The 21,693-nt window shown below is 44.1% G+C and overlaps 1 non-coding gene across 1 annotated transcript; it reads right to left on the reverse strand.

Moving 5' to 3' along the window:
* Positions 1–20,738: 20,738 nt before the first annotated feature.
* Positions 20,739–20,811, reverse strand: TRNAK-CUU (transfer RNA lysine (anticodon CUU)). Its single transcript has one exon. It is a non-coding gene; the product is annotated as a tRNA-Lys (tRNA).
* Between the last annotated feature and the right edge of the window lie 882 nt (positions 20,812–21,693).

Raw genomic sequence — 21,693 nt, forward strand, 5'->3', positions numbered from 1 at the left:
AGTCTTTGATTAATTCCAGCCATCTTCACTGTCTCATGTTCAACTCTGACTAGGTGAATATATACTTGAGACTCTTATGGTCTGTATAAATATCACACTTTTGCCCATATAGATAATGCCTCTAGGTCTTCAGTGCATGAACCACTGCTGCTAACTCCAGATCAGGAGTGGGGTAGTTCTTTTCGTGAATCTTCAACTACCGGGACGAGTACACCACCACTCTCTCTTCTTGCATTAACACACATCCCAGACTAGTGTACGAAGCATCACAATACATTGAGAATGGCTTATAAACATATGGTAGAATCAATACAGGTGTTGTAGTCAACTTCTTTTTCAACGTCTCAAAGGACTCTTGGCACGCTGGGGTCCACTTGAACTCATCTTTCTTCGCTAGCAGGACTGTCATTGGTCTGGCAATCTTGGAAAAACCTTCAATGAAACACCAATAATATCCGACCATTACTATGAAACTCTTGATTCCCCTGACGTCTCTTGGTGCTTTCTAGTCCAGGATGTCTGCTTCCTTCTTCGGATCCACAGCTAATCCATCTCGGTTTATGATATGACCCAAGAACAGGACTTCGCTGATCCAAAACTCGCGGTTCAGCTTGGCATACAACTGATGTTCCCATCTTTAAATGCTCCTCGTGTTCTTCCTCATTCTGGGAATATATGAGGATATCATCAATGAACACCACTACAAACTTGTCGAGGTAGTCCATGAACACACTATTCATCAAGTACATAAATAAAGCGAGTGCGTTTGTCAATCCGAACGACATGTCTGTGTACTCGTATAGTCCGTACTTGGTGATGAATGCTGTCTTCGGTATTTCCAAAGGTCGGATCCTAAGCTGATGGTAACCTGACCTCAGATCTATCTTTCAGAATACTCCATCTCCTCTCAACTAATCAAACCGATCTTCTATTCTTGGCAAAGGGTACTTGTTCTTGATGATGACTTCATTCAAACCTCGGTAATCAATGCACATCCTCTTTGTACCATCTTTCTTCTCCACAAACAGAACTGGAGTGGCCTAAGGCAAAGTACTTGGTCTGATGTAGCCTTTCTCTAACAGTTCGTCGATCTGCTTCTTGAGTTCCACCAATTCTGGTCCAGATACTGTTGAATCTCTTGGAAATAGTGGCGGTTCCAGGTTCAAGCTTTATGGCAAACTCAACTTTACGTTCGAGTGGCATGCCTGGTAAGTCCTCAGGAAACATGTCGCGAAACTCCGACACAACTCTAATAGCCTCAAGTAGGTTGGCCTCCTTACCATCTACAGACATATGGTGACAGGCTCCTTCTTCTAGATCAGGCATGAACAGTTCAGTTACTACTTCTTTCCCGGATGGGGACACTAACTTTACTGTTCTCTTGTCACAGCTAATGGTTGCTTGGTTTCTGTGTAGCCAATTCATCCCTAGGATGACATCTAACCCTTGATTACCCATTACTACTAGGTTAGCAGGAAAATCTATCCCCCTTATTTCAATCATTACATTCGGACTGAACTTTTCCCCCAACTTAATTAACTCTTAAAGGTGGAATCATTGCTTCTATGGGGATGTTATGTGCTTCTACCCATGATGTAGAAACAAAAGAATGCGTGACACAAGTATCAAATAGTACTTTTGCTGGATGGGATTCAACTATAAACATACCTACTGCCACATCCAGTGCATCCTGGATTGCTTCGGCCTCCAAGTGGTTCACCTTTCCAAAGTTGTAGGCCTGACCATGGCCTCCTGGTGCTTGCTGTGGTGCTCCTTGTCTTGCTAAGGTGTTGAAAGCTGGCTGCTGATTTGCTTTCTTCAAGCAATGATTCATCTAGTGACCTTGTTCCCCACAATGGAAATATCCACGACCTCCTCCTTGCGCTGGCGCTGCCTGGTTGTTCTGATTGGTTGCTGGGGCAGGAAGGCGAGGTGCCTGGTTGCTCTATCACTGGTACTGATTTCCTCCCTGTGGGTTGTTCTGGCGGTACTTCTACTGCTGCCGAGGGAACTGCCTCTAATACTTCTGCTGGTGCTGGCATTGATGGTGATGTTGGTGTCCTTGAGGGTGACCTTGCTTGAACTACTGGGGTGGATTGCCTAAGAAACGGGGACGACTGCTGCTCCCGGCCTGAGATCCACCAATCTTGCGTTTCCTGTCTTCTATCTCTCGTCGCTTCCTCTCAGTCATGATGGCTCTATCAATCAGATGCTAAAAGGTAGGAAAGGTATGGTTCATCAGCTGGTTGTGAAGGGGATCAATCAAACCACTCAAGAACCTCTATTGCCTCTTGGCATCAGTATTGACATCCACAAGGGCATAATGAGATAGCTATAGAAACTTGTCCCTGTACTCACTAACAGACAGGGGACCTTGCTTCAATGCTAGAAATTCCTCCTTCCTCACGATCATCAATCCTTCAGGCACATGATAACGACAGAAGTTGTCCCTGAACTCATCCCAAGTGATGGTGTTGGGGACTTGTTCTCAAATGCTATGAATCAAGAACAAGGCAACATAAAATGTTAAATATCAAAAACCCTTCGTCCTTCTAATCATTATTTCCCTTCGGATATAACGAATTTAGGACGAAGGTCATAAAGGACGTACCTTTATGATCATGATAAAAAATAGAGAACATTCAAACAAAATACAGAAAGTAACATAATTTCTGTAAACATTATTATTAATCTATTTCTATTTGTATTACTCGTGTAAACAAAGATAAATTACAAATGTACCTTCGGCTTGAAGGAAAGAAAATACAGGTGTGGCGCAAACGTGAATGCCAAGTCAGTGTGAACAGTACGGGAATACTGTTCACCTATTTATAGGCACGGGTCGCAGCCCATGCAAGATTACATTAATGCCCTTTACATTTATCAATAACTCTGTAGTAATTCTTCGAGGTCTAATCTGGCTTTTCATCTTTAAGTCGGTTTCCCTTTCCGCCGTTATGCCGAAGCTCTTCTGCGCATAGCTTCGTGATCGTCTTTTCCTTCGTCGTGATTGCCAGCTCAGTTAAGCTTCGTCTTAACCATGCTTTTGTATACTCGCAACTTGACCTCGAAGGTACCTGTTCACATATTTCTTTTGGAGAACATAGTCAATTACGTTTTTGAGGACCTTCGGAAGCCGAAGGCCCCCAACAGTAGCCCCTCGCAATATTAATTTGCTGTAAAGATAAATTTATATTGCGAAATGGACGAAGGCTATGAGCCGAAGGTTCGAAAAAACACCTTCCTTTTGCTAGAATAGCAACAGTCATTGACAAGCGGGACCCTCCAGTTTCCGACATAATGAGTGTATAAATAGGGGCTCACCACAATTTATTTGGCACACTCTCTTGCCATCTGTTTTGCCTGCTCAAATAGCTTTCTGCCCACAAATATTTGGTGGCCTCCCTAGTTTTAAGCTTCGGAAGCGAGAGGCAGGAATTCCGAAGGGATGTCTGAGGAGAAGAAGGTTGCTGCCGAAATGAAGCTGAGCCTTTCTGAGGAGAAAAATCTGGGCTTCATTGAATCAATAGCAAAAACAAATACAGAGAAAATTACTAGGGAGATTTTGGAAGGCTTATCTGAAGATACTAGTGAAAGTGATAGTTATGATGCAGACAGTGGGGGTGAGGATTCCGAAGATCGACCATGGCGACCAAGCCATTCAGTCTTCAGAAAATCAATTATTGGGCAAAGTCACCTTGAAAACATGAGGGGGAGATATTTTCGAGATATGTCCATCGTGAGGGCAGATGACGGAGAGAGGACTGTGCCGACTCCCGAAGATAATGAAGTCGTTATCTTCCGAAGCTTTTTTAAAGCTGGGCTACGATTCCCTATAAGCAGGTTTGTGGTAGAAGTTCTGAAAATATATCAGGTTTACCTTCATCAACTTACCCCTGAAGCAATAATAAGAATGGGAATCTTCGTATGGGCTGTGAAGAGCCAGGGCCTAGAGCTGAGTGCGAAAAGCTTTTGCAATATACATGAATTATTATACGAAACGAAGCCCTGGGGTAAAGAGCAATATCATAACAACTTTGGTTGCTACAGCTTCGGTGCTCGCTCTGGATCAAGCTGTCCCGTGCCAACCTTTCGGAAGAGATGGCCCGGAGAATGGATGAAAGAATGGTTCTATATAAAAAATGATTTGAAGGTTCGAGAAGATATTAAGGATGTCATCATGTGCCCCATCTGGCAGCGCTTCGGACTCCGGAAACCGAAGGTAGAAATGGATGAAGTAGCCGAAGAATGCCAATGGACCTTCGGCGTAGTCTGCTCTTTTATTGGGACAAGGGATTTAATACAAGAACACATTGCCTTCAGAGTGTGGCCTCTTGCAGATAATTGGGAAATGCCGAAAGAAACTGTTAAAGAAACTGACGAAGGTGGGCTAGTCAGGCTGAAGTATATATTCAAGTACGGAGACAAGTTCGTTGAACCAGATGATGATTGGTTAAAGAGCATTGAGACTGTAAGTGATGAATTGGTTGGGGTATATTCGAAGGCCGAAGACACTGCATTGTCAGCGGCCTTCGGAGGCCGAAAAAAGAAAAGACTCAACCGAGTGTTTGATGCAATCGGGTTTGTCTACCCCGACTATCGCTATCCAGTGCGGGGGCAAAAAAGAAAAGGCACAACTTCTGCGAAAGAAACTGTTGCAGCTGCTCCTAGCGAGCCAGCGCCGAAGAGAAAAAGGGTAAAGGTTCTCACACACCGGCCACGCTATATTGAACCAGCCACGGTGCCTGAGTTCGCCGGTGAGACCTCTTCGGCCATCGAAGCTAAAGAGCCAACCCTGCTGCCAGAAGTCAAAGAAATGGCCGAAGTGCCAGCGATAGAAAAGATGGAAGAACCAAAGACGGAAGAAGCGAAAGCATCAGCTGAGGGAGTGAAAATATCAGAAATTTTAAGTCCTTCAGAAGAAATTGAAGCAGCAAAAATTAAAAAGGGGCCAACAGTGACCCAAAAAGAAAAAGAATGGTTAATGTGTTAGATGTTTTGGAAACAACTAAACTTCCAAGCACAACCCCAAAGAAGACTGCTGAAACTTCTGAGGCGCTTGCTGAAGTATCCGTTGCTGAAGCTCCGAAGCAACAGACTAGAGTTGAAACCGGGCCTTCGGAACCAACCAAGGTAATACCTTTGGAAGCAGAAGAAACAAAAATTGCAAAGGCAACCGAAAAAATGAAAATGTCAGAGCCAATTTTAGTTGAAGAAATTGATACTGCTGCCCCCGAAGCATCTTCCAAAATATACGATTATATCGTGCGACATGCTTCGGGGAAAAAGTTATCGGAAGAAGTTTTTGAAGCTAATCACTATGCCAAAGAATTGAAATATCCGAAGGGGGCACTAGTGTTCAATGGGACGAACGAAGAAGATTTCCTATACTGCCTCCCAGACAACAAAGAATTATCCGTCTGTCGGGAGATGGCTAGAAGTATGGGGTTTCCGAAGCTTGAAGCTGGATTATGCGCTATGACGAAGGACGATCTTGCGGATAGTCTTGCGTACAATAGCCTGAAGGTACGAGAACTGCGCGTTTGGAAATTTTATGATTTGCAACCCATTCTTTTATTCTTATACCAACTCTTTTACATATAGGGTTTAATACTAAGCAACGCGTTGAGAGCGCAAAAGAATGCCGAAGACGAGAGCTATGAAATTGCTTTCAACAACCTACGATCAGAGGTTATTAAACTGAGAAACGAAGCTCTGGAAAAGGATAAAATTCTGCTTACATTGGTGGACAAGGTAAAAGAGGACGAAGCTGCCTCAAAGGCCCAGGCCGAAGCCCAAAAACGCGAAATTAAAGATCTTCAGAAACAGCTAGCTAGAGCCAAAGAAGAACGTATACTTGAAGAGACAAAACGAGAGCTTAGTGATCAATGGGCCAATCATTTAGAGATAAGTGTTAAGGAGCTCCGTGCATCCCAGAGAAAATGCTATGTTAAATCCATAGAGTGCGTTAAGAAGATAAAATCCAGCTTCGCCAACGTTGGCGCATTCTCTAGTGAAGAGAATTTCTCAAGAGGCAATCCTGAAGGTCCAATGGAATGGATCAGTCACGAAGCAGAGGCCTTCGAGGAAATCCTGAATAGTCGCGGTGACATCTGTGCTTTTTCGGGTGCTAGAGGGATTGCTGCTGTTTTGGAGAGGAAAGGTTGCGAGCATGTAAAATCCTTAGCGCAGTCCGAAGCTACCTTGTCCTCTGAAGACATTAAAGACCCCTCAGCCGAAGCAAGCATGGTCGGCGGAAAATTCTTCACCGATATCTGGGACAACGGCGGGCGAGAAATGGTGCAAGAAATTATTCAAAAGAGTGAAAAAGGCATCCATGATGCTAGAAAAGTAGCAGAAGCTGCCGAAAAAAGTACAGAGCCCGAAGGGCAAATAGGTATTAATTAGTGGTTTTTATTATGCTGTAATTTTTAATTCCAGACTTTGTTCGCGGTTTGTAATAGTAATATAGCCGTATCTTCTCTTCCCTCAGAACCTGCTGAGGCATCTCCGGGCCCCCATCCGAAGGGGGACGATGAAATTAGAAAAATGGCCGAAGCCATTATGGACAAGGTTGTCGACCAGCTGCTGAACGAAGCTGCGGAAATAGTTCTTAAGGAGGATTAAACGCTATTGTAGAAACATTTGGAACGTAACATGTGTAATACATTGTAACTTTGAATGTAATATATAATCTATTTATAGTTTAATTCTTTACGATGCATGAAATTTTGCATACATACCATTTTTTGAGCCTTCGGCGAAAAAACACCTTCCCTTCTTTTCATGCTTCGTGAAGAAAATCTTTTCTATATGACAAGAATTTGCTTGCTTCTCTGATGAAGAATATCCAAGCTTCGTGAAATATTCTCCGAAGCTATAAAAAAAAGGTTTTGTGTTGCCTCTCTAATGAGGCTACACTTCGTCTCGATTTGTCTTGTGCCTTAGCACGATTTTCTCTTTTCCAAAGTATTCTCCGAAGATCAACACTGTATCCCCTTCTTGTTCCACATGCAATATGTTGTATGATGCTTATGTTATGCAAAAATGATGTGATGATGTTATGTTATGCAAAATGATATTTGTGCCACAGATACAAGTCCCTGTAATAGAGCACACATACTTTTTATATCAGCGCTGACTTTTCGCTGTAAGCCTCCCTTAGGAGCTTCTTCGCCTTTTACTTTCAGCGGAATCAGCGTTTATTTTTTGCTGTAAGCCTCCCTTAGGAGCTTCTTCGCCTTTTACTTTCAGCGGAATCAGCGTTTATTTTTCGCTGTAAGCCTCCCTTAGGAGCTTCTTCGCCTTTTACTTTCAGCGGAATCAGCGTTTATTTTTCGCTGTAGGTTCAGAAAACTTACACTTCGCTCCCTTAGGAACGACTTTTTACTGTTTTGCAGAATTTGCATTGTGTCTGTTAGAACAAATTTTTGATAATACAAAGGTCCTTCATGCCACCATAAATTCGTATGCTTCGGCAACTCAAGCCTATGGAAAGGACATACTTTTATTATGGTAAAAAGACGAAAGTGTTACAAGAAATTGAAAAACGATAAAAGACACTTAAACTTCTCATAATTGTTCCTTATTAACAAAAAGGTAATACTGAATGTAAAAATGCGAAAAAATTGCTGTTGAGGTAGGATATTTATCAATAAATGTGCTTTGACTCTGGCACAGTGCTATTGACTGTGCGAGCTTCGGACTCCTCTCTGAAGTCTCTCTGAAGGTGATTGTTCTGACTCCCTTCTGGTTGCTATCCTCGCTGCGTCGGTGGTGGTGGTGGAGGGTGCTGCCAAGATGCTTGGGGTTGGCTTACCGAAGCAACAGAAGCTGCGGGGTGGTTGCCTACATATTCTAGAATATAAGGCGAATGATACGAAGCAGTATGCATGACCTGCTTCGGCAGACTTTGTTGCGCAGCTGCTTCTGCTATCTCCTTCTGCTTCTGGATGGTAACGTGACACATCCTGGTGGTATGGCCCTTGTCTTCACCACAGAATAGGCAATAAATTTTTCTTGGCTGATCTCCAAACCTTCCCCCGAAGCCCCTGGCGCCTCTGCCCCTTGGCGCTGGCGGCCGAAAAGAACTTTGCTGCTGGCCCAAAGCTTGTGAAGAGTATTGTGGCCTTTGCTGCTGACTCCCTCGATCATCAGTTTGAGTAGAGTTATGAATTGACCTAACGTGCCTCGGGTGAAATCTTCCTCCGAAGCCCCTGGTCATTTCAGAGAACCTGAATGCTTCCTCCCTTCTTTGGCGGAAGTCATTGTCAGCTCGAATGTATTTGTCCATCTTCTGGAGCAGCTTCTCCAACGTTTGTGGTGGCTTCCTGGCAAAGTACTGCGCTGAAGGTCCCGGCCGAAGCCCCTTAATCATGGCCTCAATGACAATTTCATTGGGCACTGTTGGCACTTGTGCCCTTAGACGCAGAAACCTTCGAACATACGCTTGGAGGTATTCTTCGTGGTCCTGGGTACACTGAAATAAAGCTTGAGCAGTGACTGGCTTCGTCTGAAACCCTTGGAAGCTAGTTATCAGCATATCCTTCAACTTCTGCCAAGAAGTGATTGTCCCTAGCCGAAGAGAAGAGTACCAGGTCTGAGCAACGCTCTTGACGGCCATGACAAAAGATTTTGCCATGACTGCAGTATTGCCACCATACGAAGATATGGTTGCTTCATAGCTCATCAAGAATTGCTTCGGGTCTGTATGACCATCATACATGGGGAGCTGGGGTGGCTTGTAAGACTGGGGCCATGGTGTAGCCTGCAATTCTGTTGAGAGAGGAGAAGCATCATCGAAAGCAAAGTTTCCATGATGGAAATCTTCATACCAGTCGTCCTCATTGTGGAAGCCTTCCTGATGGAGCTCTCTGCGTGGAGGCCTTCGGCTCTGATCATCTTGAACAAGATGACAAACCTCTTCAGAAGCTTCGTCTATCTGTCTCTGAAGGTCAGCTAGACGAGCCATCTTCTCCTTCTTGCGCTGCACCTGTTGCTGAAGGATCTCCAGGTTTTGGATCTCCTGATCCAAGTCATCCTCCGGAGGTGTTGGACTAACAACCTTCCTCTTCTGGCTTCGAGCCTCTCTAAGAGAAAGGACGTCCTGATTGGGATCCAGCGGCTGTAAAGTACCAGCCCCTGTCGCTGAAGCTTTTTTCGGCGGCATGACGAAGGTGATGCTTGCCGAAAGTGTTCAAGACTCAAAAAATGGAATTGAGTTCACCGGTGGTGGGCGCCAATGTTGGGGACTTGTTCTCAAATGCTATGAATCAAGAACAAGGCAACATAAAATGTTAAATATCAAAAACCCTTCGTCCTTCTAATCATTATTTCCCTTCGGATATAACAAATTTAGGACGAAGGTCATAAAGGACGTACCTTTATGATCATGATAAAAAATGGAGAACATTCAAACAAAATACAAATTGTAACATAATTTCTGTAAACATTATTATTAATCTATTTTTATTTGTATTACTCGTGTAAACAAAGATAAATTACAAATGTACCTTCGGCTTGAAGGAAAGAAAATACAGGTCTGGCGCAAAAGTGAATGCCAAGTCAGCGTGAACAGTACGGGAATACTGTTCACCTATTTATAGGCACGGGTCGCAGCCCATGCAAGATTACATTAATGCCCTTTACATTTATCAATAACTCTATAGTAATTCTTCGAGGTCTAGTCTGGCTTTTCATCTTTAAGTCGGTTTCCCTTTCCGCCGTTATGCCGAAGCTCTTCTGCGCATAGCTTCGTGATCGTCTTTTCCTTCGTCGTGATTGCCAGCTCAGCTAAGCTTCGTCTTAACCATGCTTTTGTATACTCGCAACTTGACCTTGAAGGTACCTGTTCACATATTTCTTTTGGAGAACATAGTCAATTACGTTTTTGAGGACCTTCGGAAGCCGAAGGCCCCCAATAGATGGCTTCAGGGTCGGCATGGGTGGCGAGGTAGGACTCCCACCAGGACTGTGCTGCTCCCCTTAGCAGGCGAGGACCATACATAACCTTCTCACGATCGTTGCACTGAGCGGTATGCAGCTCCCGCTCTACTATGCACAGCCAGTCTTTGGCATCCATCGAGTCTTTAGAATGGGCAAATACAGGGGCATGAACCCTCATGAACTCCACACACTTGTCCCTAGGCATCTGCGACATCTGCACTTGCATTTCAGGTTGAGGTGGGGGTTGCTGCTGTTGCACCTGTTGCATTGCTGCTAAAGTCTAGTCAATCGCTTGGACTGCTTGAGTCTGTATTAGAAACATCAGCTCAGTACTCATTGGGGGTGGCGGTGGCAATTGCGACTGAGGTGTCTCCTCCTGGGGTACCTGCTGCTCCTGCTGAGCACACCTTCTACCTTTGCGCCTGTTGTCAGACATCTGTAGAAAGCATACACACATCAGATCTGACCCTACAGTCTTTTAGCATAACAAAAGATATATAGAAGTCTTCACATTATTGAACAAATGAGCATCTTCACTGACTCTCAACACAGCCAAACACAGCTTCTCAGATAAAGAGGTAAGTGGAAAAAGGTTGCCCAACTAAACGACTAACTTTATTAATAACTACACCAAGTTGCAGGGGATACCCACACCTTGGTGACAATCATTACAAAGAGCCAACTTCATTATGAGTTCATCATGACCAACATCAAAACATATGATAAGCAGACTAACACTAAGACCGATTAAGACCAAGACACTAACACTGAATTAAGCATTATTATAGACTCTGACTCTGTCGATCTATGGCTCCAAATCTATCTATGTCCTGCAGTAAGGGGTGCCATAAGCATAACGACCATGGGGCGCCGAGCGGTAAGGGTGCTGATGGTGGCGCGCCGCACGCTCAACACGCAGTTCCACGATCTCAGCCCGAGCCTTGCCCAACTCGTCAAGGGCGTGGTCCAGCTCGGTGTTGAGCACAATGACCAAGTTGACCTTGCTGCTTAGCCTGGGATTACCCTCACCAACGGGTGAGACAATCACACTTCCGACACTGCTGGTCGAAGGGTAGTACTTCAGGTTGAGGCCATCAGCTACCCCGCTGAACAACGAACAGTACTGCGAAAGCGCACGCCGTGTAGCATCCTGCATGGCTGCCTCGACAGTATCCCTCACAGTGATAGAATAGTGCTCTGAGAAGGCCTCAACACCCTAGAGATCATCGTCCGGACGGCGCACCAAGCAAGTAGCCTCCCACTGGTCCGGGTATAACCCGTGACGATGCTGGTAGACTACACACTGGTACTTGATGGACCAAGTGTGTTGGTCGAAGGTCCGACAAAGCAAGGTGTCAAGGGCGTCATGGAAATGAGAACTGCGGGCAGCGTCACGAGTGATGGGTCGGGCGATCCATCCCTCCAGCTCCTGCTCCTCTGAGAGCTCCGTGCTGTGGCTCAAAATGCGACTGTCGTCGTTGTCTCCATCTCCCTCAGGTCACCTCCAGCAGCCAGGATGCCCTATGGTGGTGTAGGGAGCATCTCTGGCTGAGGCACAGGGGAGGGCTGCCTCCTAGACGCCACCTACTGCTGAGGCGAGGGTGAAGAGTCATGCTGCTCTTGCTCCTAGCGTCGGTGCTCCTGCTACTCGCATAGGCGGCAATGCAGTCTCTCGAGGTGGCTAGACTGACCCATCACCGTGCGGCGCAGTGGACGCTCTGCAAGGCGAGAGGGCAAGAAAGGGATCACCGACTTAGGTGCAGTGCATCTAAGATGGGCCATCTACAAAAGACATCGTAAGCACAAGAGTGAGAATAGAACTATATGATCAACAAGTAAATAGAAAGCAAAGTAAGATAAAAATTTTGTAAGATGAGTGTATATATAGTATATAACATAGAATTGGTCAAGATGACCAACTTTTGAAATGACACCAAAGGTCAAGGTGAGAATAAGGGTGTATAGTCCTTAGGACGACCATTCTAGTCTAAGCTAGTGGTCCTACAGTCAGCAAGGCTTTGATACCACTTATGTCACACCCGGTTTTGGAAGGCAAACCGAATGCGAACCATGTACGTGCTAGGATCAAAAACTGACGTACACAGTGATCACATAATTGGACATCATCACACATTGCTCAAAATAATAGCCGAAGAGGTACTTTATTACATCACGATGTCCAAGACATCCACAAAGTCATTAACATAACTTAGTCATTAATATGACCAAGGTGTGGAATACGAAATGTAGTAGATAAGGCCTTCACAGGCAGCTGACTGGGGGTTTGCCACTAACACCACTAGAACTCATTGTAGTCCTGGAACTCCTTAAAGTCCTCCATGATGCCTGAATCTCCTCCTGATCACTGATTACAGTGGGGGGGGGGGGGTGGGTGGTTTTTAAAGCAAGGGTGAGTACACATCAATGTACTCAACAAATGTCCCTTTTGGCTAAAGTGGACTAGCTATATGTGGAGTTAAGGTTAGAGAAGTTGCTTTTAGTTGGTCAAATATTTATTACTAGTAGTAAGCCAAGTTTTATTAAGAAACCCATTTATTACCCCAAATGTAATAATCGTGAGCACGACTGATATACAGTTTCTAACATCCTGCAAAGGTTGCACACTTTACCCACGAGTCATGATTCCCGTTCTGCTCGGGGATCATGACTCCCCATTGATCACTTCCAAGGTGAACTGGCAGGGTCTCACTACATAGCTTTTATAAAGATTCCCCAGAGGTCATAGTCGCTCGTTAGGTTTCTCCAGTTTGATAAACACATTACTTCTCCCCACGTGAAGGGTGACTAACAAAACCAAATCAAAAGAACCTCGGCAACCTGCCTCGACAGAGCAAGTACTGTGCCCGGACCGCATTGATGACCCTACGGTGAAGCCGACTACACCTCAAGTTCCTCTAATTAATCAGCTAAGGGTGTCCTATTCCACCCTCATGGTAGTACTATTATCCAGGGTGGTCACTCAATGAACAGGTCCTTACGGAGAGGTACTCAGGAAACAGCCTGTTGGTCACTTGTTCTCAAATGCTGTGAATCAAGAACAAGGCAACACAATTGTTAATTATTATGGACCTTCGTCTTCCGAAGTATTATCTCCACATGGGTATAACGATCATCAGACGAAGGTCAAGAAGGGCATACCTTCATCATTTAATGTATAAACAGGAATGCAAAGGGATGAAAGTAGTAACTACATCTCGTTAATTTACTCATACTTGCATTCCATAAAACATGTATGAATATCAACATAATTCATATTACATTGATACCTTCGGCTTGTTTGAAGGTGAAGACGCGAGAGAGTGATTACAATTCAGTGTGAACAGTACGGTGGTACTGTTCATCTATTTATATGCACGGGACACAGACTGCGTGAAATTACATATATGTCCTTGTCATCCATCTACAATCATAACACAAAACATTAAGGACTAAGTAGTCTTTGTCCTTTTTTGGTCATCATTATACTTGATCTTCGTCATCATATCAAGCCGAAGTTCTGCGGCTATAGCTTCATCGTCCATTTTTATCACCTTCAGGTTACATCTTTACCCTTGTCTCGAGAGATCTTTATCCCGAAGCTGAAGCCTCCTGCAATAATCCATGTCGTACTAAAAACATATAGTCAGTCACATTTTTGAGGACCTTCGGAGGAAGAAGGCCCACCAACAGTAGCCCCTCATAGATTTGTTTCTTTGTAACAAATTTAGACTGCGACGTGAATGAAGGCCTTTAGCCGAAGGTCCGAAAAAACACCTTCCCTTCACTAGAATAACGAATTAAACTGACTGCGGGACCCACCAAACTATGGCGATCTGAACATATAAATAGGAGCCTTCATTGTGAGTATTTTTCATGCTATTTCAGTTGCTTATATTGCGTTCATCATTTTAATCTTTCTTTCTCCATCGAGTTTAATTGGATTTTGAGCTTTGGCATTCTAGCAACCATCGGCTAAATGGCTGATGAGAAGATGATTGTTGATCCGGCACTGGCCAGATTTTACAAAGCTATGGAAAAAACCAACATAGAGAAGATTGCAAATGAGATGTTGGCTGGAATATCTGAAAACTCTAGCGATAGTGAGAGTTTCGATGTAGAAAGTGGAAATGAAGATGCCGAAGATCGGCCCTAGAGATCAAGCAATGTTGTCTTCGGAAAATCGACTATTAAACAAGGGCAGATCGAAGCAATGAGAGGGAGATACTTTCGTGATGTTTCAATTGTGAGAGCCAGAGGGGAGAATAATGTTCCTCTTCCGGAAGCTGACGAAGTGGTGGTTTACAGAAGCTTCACGAAAGCCGGGCTTCGGTTCCCCTTGGACAAATTGTTGGTCGAAGTTCTAAAAACCTTTGAAATTTACCTTCATCAACTTACTCCCAAAGCTATCAATAAAGTGGGGATATTTATATGTGTAACACCCAAATTCTTATTTTGAAAGTTTAGTAAATGTCCTCCAGGGATTTTGATATTAGAGTTGTAACACCCCTGGTGTTATTGTCACTAAAACTTGAGCATAACATCATGAGCATTAGCATATCATGTGTTTGTCACACCTAGAGTGCATTCACTAGGAAAAAATTTCAAAAATGTTGTACTGATATGACATGATGTGTGGTTAACCCTAGTGTAAAGTACTTAACCCTAAATCTGGTCTTATGAATATAAGGGAAGCCCAAATATGTGAAAACCTCAAAAGATGTGAGAAATGACCCTCAGATATCCTCTTCGAAGGACTTTAGTGAAACTAAAACCCTAGAGTGCTAAAAACCCTGAAAAGACCCCTAGAAAACCCTAAATTAGAACCCTAGGGGGCTAAGTGCAAATTTTATACACTTTTGGACCAAAGTGCAAAAAACCAAGGTAATATAACACCAAAAACTATGTGTTTTTCACATTTAAGGATTTTCTTGGCAAATTGTGAGATTTGGACTTGCAAAAAGGGCACCCCATACCTCCATGTGCCTATGTCTGAAATGCATTGCATGAGGTCCACTTTGGAACCCTGTATATCTCAGTTCTTAAGGAATTTGCCTAGGGCCAACACATCAAATTTGCAGAGCTATAATAAGAGTACAACTTTGCTTAAGTATCTAAGCCTTGAGCACATATAAAATTTGGAGTAAAATGAGCTCAAAGTTGAGCTGTCAGTCACACTGATAATTGAATTATGGCCACCCGTGACATTAACAGGACTTTGAAGTCGAATTAGAGTAGGATCTAGTGATCGGTTGGGGATGGTTACTATAATCGAATTGTAGCTGGACTATAGGACTACAACTTTGTTAAAGGTGGATTAGCAAGTTATTACATGGAATTTTGAGGTTTGGGCGCTGCAATCTGCTCTGTCAGGTGTTCTGAATAACATTCTGATGGTACAATAACTGACATAGATCCTAGGTGCAGCTCCCTCACCGCCGGTGAACCGTGCGCTCAGATTCGCGCCGGTCGCCGCGATTTGTGCCTCGGGTAAGTGGATTATGCTCAGCCGTGAAAAGATCTTTGTCACAGATGAGCTCGGGACACTTTGGCCACTCTATCGTCCATCCACTTGCGCCGGCGACGTAGCCAAGTGACCGTCGTTGAGGTATACGTCGCCTGCCGTGATCGCAACACACCCTGACCCTTTAACCACGTCATAGTGAGTCGCCTTAGCCCACCCGTTCATCGCCGGTGGTCTTGCCACGGTAAAGTCCACAAATCGCTTGCGCCAGTAGCTTCTTCCCTCTCCGACCGCCAGTGCAATCTCTTCAAATTAAATGCCACCGCCCTCGGATCCTAAAATTGAGCGTGCCACATCAGCCCCGCTATGTAGTCAAGCACCCAACGCACCCACTCGTGCCTCCGATTATCCACCAGAGAGCCCCAATTTGAGACTTCCCCTAAATCGATCCAGAACACCGTACTGAGTGAGCTCGTCGTGGCCAGCGCGTTACAGGTCCGTTCACACCCTCTGTTCCCTCGTTTCAGTACTCTGAAGTACCCATGATGCTCCTCGACCCATCCAATTGAGTTAGAGCCCGTAGGATCACCGGGAACGTCTCGGTTCGTCCATTGATCGCGCTGTCACCGTGGGCAGTATGATTAAGAGCTCAAACCTTGCAATTGAACGAGGTGAAACGATTGTTAGGAGTTAAATTAAGTGTCAGCCAAGCTAGAGCACTAGCCGTTGCGTATTTCGGCCAGTAGGAGCTCGCCGAAGCTCGGCCTGTCGCCGTCCACGACCGAGGGTCTCGGGTTGTAAAGAATAGAAAGGGGAGGGGTCTTACTGGAGATGTCGGTGAGACAGAGATACAGTAGGGAGGAGTCTTTAAGAGTTGTTCGAACAGCCAGGGGTCTCTGTGCAAAGATGCCAGCGCGAGCGAGCGAGCGGGCGCGTTCTGCCGGTATTGGGCTGGCTCGGGCTGAATTGAGCCTAGTAGTGTTGACCTTTTCTCTTTTTCTTTTTCTACCAGACTTTGGAAATCCATAGAAAATTCTAGAAAAATGCTAAAATTGTAGGACCAATTTTGTTGGACTCCTAAATTTCTAAAGTATTTAATAAATATGGTTCCAAGATTTTTAGTCCAAACCAGGAATTATGAAGTATTTAAAATAGCCAAAACCTAGTCTCTTGGAATTTTAGGAATTATTTGAAGACTCCAAAAATCACCAAACTTTTAGGATGAGCCTAATTTAGTAATTAGATCCCATGAGTGAAGTTTGACTTGTTTTAGACATTGTTTGGTTCTAAACATAAAACCATAGTCTTCTAGGTAGGGTCTGCCCTCTGAAATGAAGAACTAACTCCAAAAACCCTAGTTTCCCTGGAGTATCGTGAAGGAAAGTTGTATTCAACATACAACTTAATAAACCTTTTTCTATTACTGCAATTTCATAAGCATTACATGAGCATTCATGGTTATATATGGTTATATATAGAGAACGAGGAAGAAGTAGTGGTTGAAGAAGGAGCTACACCACCACCACCTGAAGACTCACCTGCCGGAAACTGCTTTTATTTTGATATTTATGGAGCAGAACCCGACTCTCCTACAACACAAGGCAAGCCCTGGTGCATTTGCCACCTCCTTGCTGTTTTAAAATCTTTATCACCTTGTTTGATGCATTAGGTGATAGGAGTTGTGTGCTAAACAATTGATGCATTTCCTTCCTTGGAAAATTGATTACCCTTCCTTGATACCCTTTTATGAAAAGGGTTTTTGATGCTTAGCCTTGCTTTAGAAAAACAAAATGTTTTGTTTTAAAACAAAAGTGAAGCTATAGATTAGATGGGAAGTTTTCAAAAATAAAACTTGATGGTGAATCCATCATGGCCGTGATGGGTTCAACATCGGAAAAGATGTACCTCTGCCAGGTACCAAACTTTGGGTTTTAAGTAATAAAGCTGAGACCGGACGAGTGACTTGCATGAGAAGAGAGTCTCGGTGTAGTGTCTCCGTCTGCGTCGATTAAGGACCGTGTCGATGTAGGCCTGATGATCGAGGACCTTTTAACTAGTCACATGCCTCATCATGGGTAAGCTTTGCCTCGGGAAGACTAATACCAGAATAGGACAACACATAATGGGAGTGGAGAGATGGCGAGAGTAGCGTGTACCCTCCGTGGCAAGAGGCTGGACGGTGGTGTATCTATACTCTCAGTTGGCGTGAACCAGATCTGGTCTTAGGAAACCTGGTGGCGAGTTGACATATGCAAGGGTTAAGTGCTACATATGTCGTGTGATTGGAGATCCTCAGCCGAGTATTAATCGATTCGGATCGTCGTTACTTCTCGGACATGAAGACTTGGTCACTGACTTACACGTAGCATTCCAGTAACTTAAAGGGATGATAAAATATGGCTAGCATAGGCCAAGTGCTTGAACTAGGGTAGAAAGAACTCTAGATTCAGGTAATGACTTAACTTGCTAATAAAACTGGATTTTTAAGGATCCACTATCAGTAAGCATTTTTGCAAACAGAGTCTTGATTTTTTATTAAGCCTTACCTTGACTCCCTCAAGCCAGCATATCCTTGAGAGTCTTTTGTTTTGACGGGTAAGACTTGCGAAAGTACACTTCATACTCAGGGTTTTCGAACTCATGTTGTTGTAGGTGAGGAAGCAACAAACTTTTGCTGCTTTTGCTCTAAGGTTGTGCCAAAAGAAGAATCTCAAGAGTGAAGCCTCGGGAGGAAGTTGTCCTCCTTTAAAAACATTATACTTTTATGTGGGAGGGGTTTTTGCCTCCCGAGTTTGTAATAATAATACTTCTGCACTCATATACCTCTGGTCTGTAATAATAACACTCTTTCTATACTTTAATGTAAATTAAGTTACTGTAATTACTTCCGCTTATTCGTTCCTCCGATGTGTTGTAATATCTGCGTGACGGGTGAAACACTCTTGGGAAAGGCAAAGGATACAGATACCGAACTTGTCGAGTAATTAGGTGCATCTACAGGGTTGTCTGAGGTCTACTGGACAAGGACAACTGTAGGTGGGCCTAATGACTTGGGAGGTTCCTTCTCAAGAATGCCTTGATAATTTTCTTACATTTGAAGCAACATCACCTAAAATAAATAGGTTCCTAATAAAGATTTAAATAAAATAATCTCTATATGAATTTGTTACCCCTTGGTTGAAATGAATATTCATAATTATTCCCTAAGGAATTTTATAAATTAGAGATTATATTTCTTAAAATACCTATTCTCTATGTTAGTGTGTATAAATTTTATATTTGAAAGCATTTGATTAAATAGTATAATAAATAAATTAATTAAACAAATTATATTCATGGTGGAGTTTTTGAACCGTGCATTTTAAATAAATTTGCAATTTGAAACTGCATTTAAATTTAAATTGATTTGGGAATGAAAAATGGGAAAACCTACCTAGGCCATCTCCCTCATACCCTGGCCATCTTCTTCCCTTCCCTCTCACAACGTGCGGCCCACGCGGTATTCCACCAACTGGGTGGCCCACGCGGTCCTTCGGCGCCGACATGTGGGCCCAGGTGGACGGTCTCCTACGCCTTGCTCACGCTGACCTGCAGGGCCCGCATATCAGTGATTCTAGTTGATGTCCGTGCGCACCTACGTTCCATGCGCTGTCGCTGCCGCATGGGGCCACACTGTCAGCACTCTCCCTCACGTGCGTAACAGAACTGAACAGACTCGTGCCCACCCGATGTCACCAACACATGGGGCCCACTCGTCAGACTTATCCCCCCCTCACAACAACCCTCGCTCAGAGCCCTGGGAATTCCGAGCTCTGTGACCGAACTTTTTGCATTTTGGTCCTTTCTCAAAAAAAAATCACGTTTGGACCCTAAAAAAAATTTAATGTCATTTTTGGACCCTTTGCTCGGCGCCATAGCCTACGGCGCCGAGGTAACACATCTCGGCGCTATAGCTTATGGCGTCGAGGTACGTGCTGCGTTTGCACAACCTGGACGACGTGGTGCCGACGTGGCACCGAGCTCGGCGCCAAGATCTATGGCGCTGAGCTCAGATGTGTAATCACAAAGCTTGTCTAGCTCAGTCGGTAGAGCGCAAGGCTCTTAACCTTGAGATCCTGGGTCAAACTCATATTGGTGTTTAATACTTTTTGTCTTTGTCACTAATTTGTTTTTTTGTTGTTCATATTTTTCATTTAGATTTGTTCGTCCAGATTTATTTCTCATTTAGATTTTTTTTATTTTTGTGACTGATTTTTTATTCATCCTGATATTTTTTGTTTTTGTTTATTCAAACTCCGTGACCATACTGTAGCGAGGAGGACGTGGAGAAAGCCTCCCACGTGCGCTCGGATTCAGAGACCAGCCGACCACCAATCTGCATGCATCTCGTACCTTTTTTTTCGTTCTCGGAACATACTGTACTGTACTATATATATACACTATATGGTTTCAGAACTTTGAGACGTCGGTTACCTCTGCATGTATTTGATGATGATGCTGAGCTCTGTTTTGAGGCCCTGTAATGGCAGAATGTTGAGCTCTCATTCATATTTTTTTATTTTTGTGACTGATTTGTTTATTCGTCCAATTTTTTTTATCTGGCGAGCACAACGACTATGTACCACAATGGCCGCAAGCCGTCAACTTCTCCCTTGTTTGCTCAGCTAACCACAATAAAAATCAAATGAGAACACTCTTACTTCAATCATGACCACATAAAAAGAAGCACACATATTCATCTTTTTTCCTCTATACTAAATAAAAGTATACTCCATTATATACTTGTCTCATGGATGATATATTTTAGAATTTACTGCATAAATTACTCCACTAGGTGATACTTTGTGAGCTTGTGTCTGTGTGTAGGGGTACAGTCCCTCACTTTTATATTTAATTTACATACTACTAAACTAAACAGTATAGTTAATCTGTGGATTTAATTAACCTTTCCATTCAATGCTGAGTCCCATCAAGGGAACGATGTATAGATCTAACCATGCTATTATTTTGCAGGTCACTTTTTGATTAACAAAGAGAAACATAATTGTTATTCCTATGCTAATCTTCAAATTGCATTTCCAAAAGAAATTTTAAACATTATAGTCCATTTGCAGTTCAGTTTGATTTTCCTAGGTGTAGGTTAGCTGAGCAAACAAGGAAGGAAGTTGACGGCTCGCGGCCACTGTGGCACATAACCTCTGTGCTCGCCGGATAAACAAAAAAATATATGGACGAATAAACAAATGAGTCACAAAAACAAAAAAAATATGGATGCATAAACGAAAAATCTGGACAACAAAAAACAAATCAGTGACAAAGACAAAATATTAAATGCCCACCGTGGGATTCGAACCCACAACCACAAGGTTAAGAGCCTTGTGCTCTACCAACTGAGCTAGAATGGCTTTGTGTACACAACCAAGCTCGGCGCCAAGATGTATGGCGCCGAGCTCGGTGCCACATTGGCGCCACGACATCCGTTTGTGCCAGCGCAGCACGTACCTTGGCGCCATAGCCTATGGCGCCGAGCTGTATTACCTCGGCGCCATAGACTATGGCGCCGAGCAAAGGGTCCAAAAATGACATTAAAATTTTCTAGGGTTCAAATGTGATTTTTTTCCGAGGAAGGGCCAAAATGCAAAAAATTCGGGCTCCGTGAACCCTGGTGAAATCCCCGCGCAGACTTCCTAACCTCGGTGCATAAGAACGGATCTACACCCGTCCCTTGTTCAAATTATACCAAATCCAGGCACCATGAGATCAAACCTTTCCCCTGCAATTGCCAAGCGAAATGTAGCTCGGGTCCGCCACGGTTTACTGCCGATTAGGACACCGCCCCGACCTCGAAGACGTGTGGAGGTTCGCCGGTGGGCACCAAAAGCGTTTGCGGCACGATTGGGCGTCAAGGACGATCATGGCGAGCAGGATTCCTCATCGGCGTCTGAGAATCGCCATCGTTTGCAGTCCACCGTGGGTGGAGGTCTCTACGACATGGCCAACAGTGAGAACTCATCTACTCTATCTGCCTCTTCCGGTTCTTCATGTTGCACCGGTCGCGATAGGTTTTGGACACGGGGGGTGGCACTGCTCCTCGCCGGTGTTTCAACCGTCGCGGGGGATTACTGCGCCGCCTGCTTGCTTGGCTGAGGGAGGAGATGGCCGCTGGCCGTTGATCTCCCTGTGATCGGATTAGATTAGATGGTCGATACCGTTTTGGCCAGGTCCGATCTGAACCATTGATCGTACGTGCAACGGCTGGGATTAGATAGAAGATACCGCTTCGGCAG

The sequence above is a fragment of the Zea mays genome, chromosome 4 (assembly GCF_902167145.1).
Source record: "Zea mays cultivar B73 chromosome 4, Zm-B73-REFERENCE-NAM-5.0, whole genome shotgun sequence".
Classification (NCBI taxonomy): Eukaryota; Viridiplantae; Streptophyta; class Magnoliopsida; order Poales; family Poaceae; genus Zea; species Zea mays.